The following is a 10,059-nucleotide window of genomic DNA, read 5'->3' as shown; positions in this document are numbered from 1 at the left end:
CGTCAACTCCAGGACTTCCTTTCGGCTGCCCAGCGTTCGCCGCTCCTGTCGGCAAACACTCGCAACTGCAAGCCTGTCAAAGTTACCTCATGCGCACGCTGCACGTGCGTGCAGCGTGGTGTCCCATCTGCTAAAGCGTGCAGACATCAAAGATTGGCAGACATGTGCTGCGGCATCCGCGTGGCAGGCAATTACGCTTGTTTGCTACGCGCTCATGCTGGGCGTTGTGTGCGATAGAGCGCCACCAGCGTCACGCCAAATGCCCCGCTGAGGTGCAATGATTGCACTGGCTAGAGCAGCATAATCGGTGTGCTGGAAGTAGTGCGACCACCATGTAAGAAGAGAATTCTAACAAGGAGGGGCATATCATGAGCATTTTATCCCACTGCATAGAGGTTTCGTTCTGCCGTAAATGGGAACACTAGCCCTTATATACAGGGTGTTTCACCTAAGAGGGACGAAAATTCCTAAAATTACAACGGAGCAGGTACTAGGCGGGGACTCTCATAAGAGACGGGAAAATGGCGCGGGCTCCTTACCGCAATCGCTATCCTTGTACCTGCTCCACGAGAGGTAACTTTAGTGCACTTCACTACGCTTCTCACGCGCTCAAAGTGTGTCTGAAAATTATTGATTTAGTGGTTTTCGATGACGCTGAGCAAGTTTCTAACAGGAATCTTAATTATGTCTATTTTCACTCATTAAAAAGTTAAATAGTCATTTTCAATTAATTATCGAACTAATTAGTAAGAATCGTGCATTTTCTGACGTCCGCCACCCCGAGTAATGCGGTGCCGATAAAATTATCTTTTTACCTGGAATGCACTAATTGTAGGAAATTTTTTCACTCTTAACACCCTGTATGTATTTGTGTGTGTGTGTGCGTGCCTGCGTGTGCGTGTGCGTGCGCGCGCGCACGCGCGCGTGTGTGCGTGCGTGCGTGTGTGTGTGTGTGTGTGTGCGTGCGTGTGTGCGTGCGTGCGTGCGTGTGTGCGTGCGTGCGTGTGCGTGCGTGCGTGCGTGCGTGCGTGCGTGCGTGTGCGTGCGTGCGTGCGTGCGTGTGTGCGTGCGTGCGTGCGTGCGTGCGTGCGTGCGTGCGTGTGTGTGTGTGTGTGTCTGGCGTTGTTTTATTTAGAACAAAATTTGCAATGATCTAAATGGCCTCCGCCACACCTCCCCTTCTAGCCCATACCACCACCCTGAGAGCAGAACGTTGTTGTAGCCTCGGGAAAGGCTTGCGGAAGGCGCGGGGATACCGAGATCTCTGGAGATGACAGCACGCTCCCTCTGGGGTTTCCTCCTCGCACTGACCGCGTCGGGAAGAGAAGGGGGAACTTCAGCATTATTTCGAAAGCGATTTGTCGCTTACTACGGGTATAAAATAATGTTTCTATTTGTAACTCTGGAGGCCTTTTTTTTTTTCTTTTTTTTCCTTTTTGTTTGACTTCTAGTGTTACGATTTTTTTTTTTTTTTCACTCAAATACCATATCACTTCAGTTTCCCTTTATAACAAAAGCATGTTTTTGAGTGTTCGTTATTCGTGAGGGTACGTCTTTTGTTATAGGAAGATTTCTTAAACTGCAACAAAAGCCTTTTTTTTTTTGCGCAATGGATGTCATGCATTATTCGCTTGTGTGAAATTATTGCACATCTAGGGTGATCGCGGGCCATATAATATGCTACACTGCAAACACCTACATTTACACAGCTTTGAAATGTGAGACTAGATTTGTGCAGGATGACTAACTTCATTTTTTACTCAATCAAATGTAGCCTTGGTTTTAAAGCAGTTCATTTAAGCATCGCATTAAAAAATATCCCAGAGAAGCATAGCTAGGCGCCGAATGAACGATAAAAGCCTGAGCGCACATCTGTACAGTCGAGAATTACGAGATCGTAATTACTAGCATTACAGCCAAGGTGACTGTTAACCAACGCACTTGGGTAACTGACTTTGGAAATGAAATTTAATTAGAGATACATTTCACTGAAATTGGTTAACTACAATAAGATTTGCTAGCGCATAAAAGGTAATTAATTACAATCATGCATTACTTTTAGAAAGTAATACAATTACTTTTCAAGTACCTTGCCTGGACAAGCTTCCGACTTTAATGAAACTGATGGGGCAGTATTTTGCCGCACTAAATGAAATTTATATTTGTCCATTCATTGCCTGAACATTGCTGATTCATTGTACGGCATTTTTACATTCGTCATATTTTGCGCCTTTGTCTCCCCTCCTTTATTAATGGTATGATAAGGAATCTAGCTTATCTATGAGTACGATACCAGCAAGTCGTTTTCTTAATTTGTGACACTGCCAAGGTTCTCAGTGCTCTATTTATCGTGACAGTTCAAAGAAAATGTTATCTATCAGTGTTGGTAGTCGACGAAATCATCAAACTATTAATTATCATGAAAGTGGCCAACATGAGTCGTGTTAAGATATTCACCCCGTAATTCTGACGTCACTGCTCTAAACAAACCGTTGCTAGGGGCGTTGTTATGGACGAATACATGGGACTGGATTTCGCTCCGAAAGAACGGTCAGTCAGAAATAGGACGTAGAATTTAAACGTCTAAAAAAAAAGATACAGGAAGCCTAGATTTCAAACTTACCACGGCAGAAGTTTGCCGAGAATCGGCTGTTTCTGCAATTTTTGCGACGACAACTTCCGGTCCTTGAGACGTCTTGAGCTGCCTGCTGCATGCGACGAACGCATGACGAACGCTCACGGAATGATTGAAGTACGCCGTGTGCAACAGTTTGAATCGCGTATGCACAATGGTACGATTTTGATTTTGTATTTATTTGGGAGCATGGCAGGCCTAAGAAACCTCACCAGGATTATAAAAACGAATGTATTTACGTGAGATATGGGATTCTGTCTGACGAAAATCGTCACACGCATGGAGATCTGCTAAAAACACAGCCAGAAAAGCATCCGTTTGGAACATTATATCTAAGCATCATCGGGCCATCCTTTTGATTTTGCAGTTGACGTGCATTGTAATGAAGGAGCAATTATTTTTACTCTAACATGAGCGGTTAGAGACCCAAAACTTCGTTTTTCAGGCTTGCAATATGGTGTATGCTTCGTGCCTGCTTGTAATCATCGCACTGAGGAAATATCCTGCCGATTCTTCAGTTTTAAGTAAGACCCCAAATAGCGAAGGAACTGGATAAGGGTAAGAATTATTTATATATATATATATATATATATATATATATATATATATATATATATATATATATATATATATATATATATATATATATATATATATATATCTTACGAAGAGTTCGTTTGACCACAAAAATATGCACTGAAGCAACTGTAGTGTCAGAAATCCTTAAAACGTGTGCTGACCTGCACGTTCACTTTGAGACATTTCACGTCGTCGTCGTAGTACATGATTCGGCTTCGCAGTGTTTTCACCTTCTCAAAAATTGCGGAAGCGAGCTCCACGGGCAGTCGTTCGCGCCCTCGCGCACCTCGAGCGTCGATCAGAGCTTCTTCGCTTCCGAAATCCCACAGAAAGTTGACCCCGACAATAGAAGAGTTTTGTCGATCGGCACCAACTTCATTCAACGCAGTCGGGTACTCCATCAGAAGAACCACAGAACCCGCGAAGCCATCGTGTCGTCTGCTAGCAAGGCAAAACCGGTTGTGAAACTTTATCACGGGCTTTCGTCGTCGCTTTATGGTACTGCGACGGTAAAAAAAGTATTTATGAGTAGATATGAAGAAGACACAATGCAGAATGAAGAAGACACAATAAAAAATTATTTACTTTTTTATCAGATAATTTCTAACGGTTTGTTCTAAGAAGAGCGCCATGTTGTGACGTCATCACTGACGGGGTAAATGCAGAGTACACATCACGGATGTGTTCTTATCCAAGTAGATCCGAGTTACTCCGGCGGGTCGTGTCACGTGACAACACAGGTAGAGCAATGTAGGACGCGGTAGGTTTTCGAACGCCAAGGTACAAAACTCTTAAAGAGATGCTGAACCAAAATTTGGAGCTCATAAAACAAGGCTGGAGTGATAGGCTTCTTGCACCTGACGTCGCTTCCGGTTAGTTCGAAATCGAAAACAACCCTTCCCGGTGCGTGACGTTATATTAGGTGCGTGACGTCATCTTCAGTGCCTGTCAACGTTGTGCCTGTCAAAGCTAAGCACGCGCACTCTTGATATTTTCACAAAGATCAGAGTGCGGAAAGTGATACCTGGCAAGCTTGTAATTGCACGCGCTGCCCACACGAGCGACACGCGCTTCGCGGCCCAAAGATCCTAGTATGACGTCACAGGTTTTTCGTGTTTTCTCGCCTTTAGTTACATATTCGGGGAAAACGAACGTGACATTCAGATTCACGAGATAAAAGTACGCCAAAACTCACCTCCAACTCGTTTTTTGTTGTTTTTCTTCTTTTTTTTTTTTTTTTTTTAATAAATGTTTCGGCCTCTAGATTGAGGACTACCCACAATCCTTTCAATCAAAGCCAATCAGAGCTCGCCGTCGTTCTGACGTCACCGCAACTCCTGCGCAAGAAGCAGACGACTTTCCCTCCACATAGGCGGAACGCTGCAAAACCCCAAAAAATCACTGATACAGCGGTATCTGAAACGGATGGCCCTATTTTTGGAAAAGAAGAGCGCCATTGAACATGGCCCACGAGGCCGACGAGGCATGGAACGTCGCGATTCGCTTTGTCCCCTCGCGCAGGAGAACCGAAGCGAGGAGGAGAGAAGCAAGGTCGCTTCTCCTCATTCTCAACTGTCTGAAGGGAATCGTGACGTCACATTCCTCGCTTGATCGCGCCCTTCTTTTCCAGAAAAGAAATCCTCGACTCGCTGATCAGCTACATCAGGGACTCTGGGGTCCATCACTTGATCTAGATTTATACATAGTCACTTACCCTTTCCTATCAATCCCCACAAACATTTTCCCTCTTGCCTCAGGGACACCAACCATAGACGAGTGAACCTTTAAATAAATGCATGCTCTCTCTCTCTCTCTCTCTGTTTGAGATATCGATGTATGCACTAGGGATGTTTTGGAGTTCGTGCGCCCCGTTCAACGCTTCTGCGGACTTATTTTGCGCAATCCAAATTCCAGATCAGCATCTCTTTTAACTGGAGTGAGATCGAGTAAATTTTGAGTGCTGAGACATCGGAAGAAGGAAGAAAAGACACAAAAAAAGAGGACGACACACACAACGTCTTTCCCTCCATCCTGACAGCGGGAGGCACTGTTGCCTTATGTGGGGCATCTTGCGTGCCCTTCAGCGGGTACCATATGGCTTTAACAGTTTGCTCAGCTGTGCATCCACGGTCAGCAACCTGGCGCAGTCGCATGCTTCCAAAGCACCTTGAGCTGGCAGGGAAGCAATGAGGCAGACGCTCAGCAGTATATTTGTGTCCGTCAGCGACCCTGTAGGACCAAGTCCCAGCGTGACATAATCATGAAAACAATAGATTTTAATTGTAATTCAAAATTTGAAATTACTGATGCTAAAAAGAAACTAAATGGAGGCTACAATTATTTTAATCTAAAGTGATTAAGTATAATTACGAATTACTCGGAAATGTAGTAAAATTACAGTGCATTCAATAAACAAATAAATTCAATTGCTGTAATTGAAGTACTACCCATTTGTGTTAGCCACCGACTTGGGTAGTCCACTCGCGAGCAAGAAAAGTAAAATGAATCGTAGATATGCATCATTAAAACCTGGTGCATACGGTGCACCATTGCAAGAAAACGGCAAAATGAACGATAGAAGAAATCGGTCTTTCGCAGCGTTACAAGTTACTGTATGCTCGAACGAAAAATAAACAAAAAGAAAATGAGTACGTTGCACTGCATATTTCTCTAACTTTACAATCATATTGCATTCTCTGTTAATTGACAGTACTCCTCTTATCACATTCAGGTGGCGAAACCTCAGTCGTGAAAAAAAAAAGGGGGGGGGGGGGGAGCTGACAACATCTCAATATTTGGAACTTCCGTTTTCTTTTAGCCAAGTTTCATATTAATTTAGATCATGGGTTTCCAGGTGCGGAGGGTGCGCGGCGAATGCAAATGACATGGCTTGTATTCATCACGTTTAAGTCAGTTTATGCACCTCCCCTTCCCTCAAACGTTTCATTTATTCACAACTGCCATCCCCAATGCCGTTAAAAAAAATCATTGTCTTTTGCAGTGAGTGTGACCTACATAGGTACTGGAGACCAACGACAACTTGCCATGCTTGAGGAGAGGCATCTGCAAAAATTGAAGCCTGTTTTGCCGTGAAGGTGTGTCTCAATTTCAGGCACATCTTCTCGGCAAAAGAGGGTTCTGAGAGGAGCTTATCCTGCTATTCTTGCAAGTGACCGTCCTTTGAATCACCTTTGTTTTGTTTTGGCCTTTTTTTTAATTTTGGTGATTATGATATATACCAGAAAACTCACCCCTTTAGTTGGAGTTGTGCGGCGTGTGAATATTACAAATTCTGCAACCCCTTGCACGTAAAAGGTGGTGTTCAGGTGGTTATCATAAAAAACTGAAAGTTAATTTATGAAAAACAAATGTAACGATGTACCCAAGTCTGGCAGAGTATCGCAATACAAGAGATATATCGCGCATGTATCTCACTACTGAAATACAAATACACTTTAAAAGTATCTAGATACAGATATACATATATTGGAAAGAATCTTTAAAACAATATCGCGATACATTTGAATCCCAATATTACTTAGCCCTGAAAAAAAAAAAAAGTGAGAAAACTGTTTATGGTAAGCAGTGTCCTCTCGTCATATTATTTACTAAACATTGTCCTTACCAGTATCATCATTCTTAGTCGCTGTTTCATATCTGAGTAAGTTTGTACGTTAAAAGTCCTGTGTATTTCCATGTATATATTGTGTTCGGCATCGTGTGTCGTTTCTATTGTACAAAATCCCCCCCCCCCCCCCCCAAAAAAAAAAAAATTACTGTTTTTTTTTGTTTTGTTTTTTTTTACCAAAAAATAAATTACGCATCACTGAACGCTCATACTCCGCCCAAATGTGGCAGATGCCAGATGCCAAAGTTTCAGAATTAACCGCTATCTCAATCAAAAGTTTTAGGTGATTTTCTCAAAATTTCGATGCGAAAATGGTGCTCGTTTTCGTCCGTTTTCGGGAACAGGCGCCATTGAGCTTCACACACTTTAAGAAGTCCATCGGCCGTCATTTTCGCATAGAAATTTTTAAAAAATCGGTTATAAGTTTTGAATAAGATAAGGGTTAGTTCTGAAACTTTGGCATCTGGTTCGGACCAATAGGACTACATTTGGCACGAGAATGAGCGTTCGGTGATTCATAGTTTATTTTTGTGGCAACTTTTTTTTTTTTACGGTAATTTTTTGGGAAGAACATTTTATATATTGTCCAGCATCAGTTCTATTCTTCTCATTAGTTTCCTACCCCGCTGGATTATGCCAAAGGTCGTATGCGCTATCATTTATGCCTGGTGAGTTTTTTGGGGTCCCCATTATTGTGTAATGCCATAGTTTTTAGCTTAATACTATATTTAAAAATAAAGTACATGTCTTCATCCACCTTTCATTCTTTATTTCTTTTTTTTTAATTTTTAATATATCTTTCAATTTTGTGTTTAATAATTGCTTACTTAGAATTATTTATTTAGTTTTTTATTTATTTATTTATTTATTTATTTATTTATTTATTTATTTATTTATACTTATTTCCTTTTCGGCTTTCGAGACAGCGACAGGTCCCCGATCCGGCTCCCTGACGAAAAAGTTTGGAGACCCCTGATTTAGATCGTGGGGTCGTCCAAAATTGATCGTTCAACGTGTAGTTGATATGCGAACAAGGGTGTCATAAGTACAGCGTTGTTCTTCCTGGCGTTGCATGAAGGTGATTGAAACCGGCAATTTACGAAACTGTGACGTCTGTTGCCGAACGCGGAACGTGAGAACGCCAGGGAGGAGCTACAGTGGTCCCGCTTCCCCCGCCAGCTTCCCGCCTTCGACAATGCTTTAGCGTCCCGTGCACCTCGAGCGCGCGCGCGCAAAAGCACGGCGGAAGGCCGCGCTTTGACTGCGCGCGTGCTCGAGATGAATTATTTAATACCTTTATACCAGAAAACGCTTTGCTAGGAAACAGACGTAACTCATCGCTCAATGTAGGGTGCCTACATGTCTGTCTGTCTCAGGGTGAAGACATATCCTTTGTTGCACTAATGGCGAATTCGGATGGTCAATCGCCGGCGCGCCCTTGCCGGTGCACCGGCGACCGAAAACGCGCCAGCGGCGCACCGCGTGACCCTCTCCACTCCATAACAAAGCGCCGGCGGCTGGCGTTTTTATTTGCCTGGGTCACGCGTGAGCTTTGTTAACTGCTTCTTCGGTTGATCTATGGTACAATGAGCGCGCTGTACGCATCAACAATATAAATTCCGACTTTCTGAGATAGGTGTAAACACAAGCGGCTTCAAAATAGTTTTCGAAATATTAACCTTATTACAGTTCGCACAGCTTACAGGATCTTAAATTATAAAATGAATGGAAGGGCACAATAATAAGTCGGTGTGGTGTTGCCCGCACACGCGTCAAATTTCAATATATTTAGTTTATGTTTCCGAAGAACCGTTGCCCTTTCACTAGGATCCCAAGGAGGCCTTGCCGGTGTCGATAATATTATGTTTTATTGTTAATAGATTTTTGTTTTATCCTCAGTTTTTTTATGCGCCCACCTCCCTTGAAATTGTATTGTAATCGTGTTAAATTGTCAAACTTCATCCCAATTCACTTTTTTTTTTACAGCGATTTAATAACGTGATACTACACCGCTGTAAAAAAAATATATATATATATATATATATGTATGGATTGTAATGCAGCCCGTGTCCCAGAGCAAACGGACCTTGCGCAGGCTGCACAAATTCTTCTACATGTTCTGACTTCCTTTAAAACATTAATTGTCTTTATCTTCGTTGTTTTTGCTATCTTGTCTCGAAGGAAAAAAAGGGCGTCTGTCTATCAGGATGGCTTCGGTTGCGACTCGAACCCGCTCTTTGCCGCTTTCGGCGAGCTTTGTTTCCTTTGGTTCCCTTTCTCGATTCGGATATGACGATACCGTATACAGTCTGGCAGACAAGCTGCCGGAACTCTTCGAGCTCGGGCTAAAATCGCGCCGGAACACTGCCGGCTCGCGCCTCAAAAGCTCCACCCCGAACAGCCTGCACTCGCCAGCCTTCGGACCCCGCGAACGCCCTTGCCAAAGATATTGCAAAATATTTTGCCGGGAAATGACCACCTGAATTCGCCGTAAGCATTAGCCAACGCTAAGCGCTCGAGCGGAGTCACACCAAAATGCACTAAAAAAAAAATAAATAAATAAAGGCGGAGGAAAAATTGCTGAGATGTCACCACTCAATTAAAAAGCGCGTGTGAATGACGAAGGCACTCTAGCTCAACGTTTCTTCGTTGTAAATTATGATAGAGAAGAGTTCTGCCCCTCATTTTCCTATTGAACAAATCTAAATCACTGTGTTGCAACTCGCTAAGATGATGTGAGCGATTTATTTGAAGGTGATATGACCTATTGTGGTCGTGTTGGTGAAGGATGTGCGTGCACGGCTTTAATCGGCCGGCGCTGAAGGTAGGGCGAGGGAAAGGGGGTGGGAGAGGAGGAATCGGACACAACGTTGTACACAACCTGTTGACGCAACATTGGCAAGGGGAGGGGGTTTCCGCCTCTCCTCGCCAGTGTTGCTTTCATTTCCTCCTCTCCAACCTTCCTTTCCCTCGCCTTACCTTCTTGTGCCCATAGCTTTGACTAACGTTTGACTGCAAATTTACCCACTTCCGATAGCAGGAAGTTTTTTTACACTAAATTTTTATAAGCCACCAGGCTCATATTTTTAAACGGTGTTTCTTCCGCATAATTCCAAACATTTGAACGCGAAGGTTCAGGATACTGTTCTATCAACTGATTGCACCTTAAAATGAAATGACTGCATAACGATATCCTGTGCTTCACCGTTTACTGCCT

Source organism: Ixodes scapularis, unplaced genomic scaffold, assembly GCF_016920785.2.
Source record: "Ixodes scapularis isolate PalLabHiFi unplaced genomic scaffold, ASM1692078v2 PGA_scaffold9__187_contigs__length_104089568, whole genome shotgun sequence".
Lineage (NCBI taxonomy): Eukaryota > Metazoa > Arthropoda > Arachnida > Ixodida > Ixodidae > Ixodes > Ixodes scapularis.
This window is presented reverse-complemented; position numbering follows the sequence as displayed.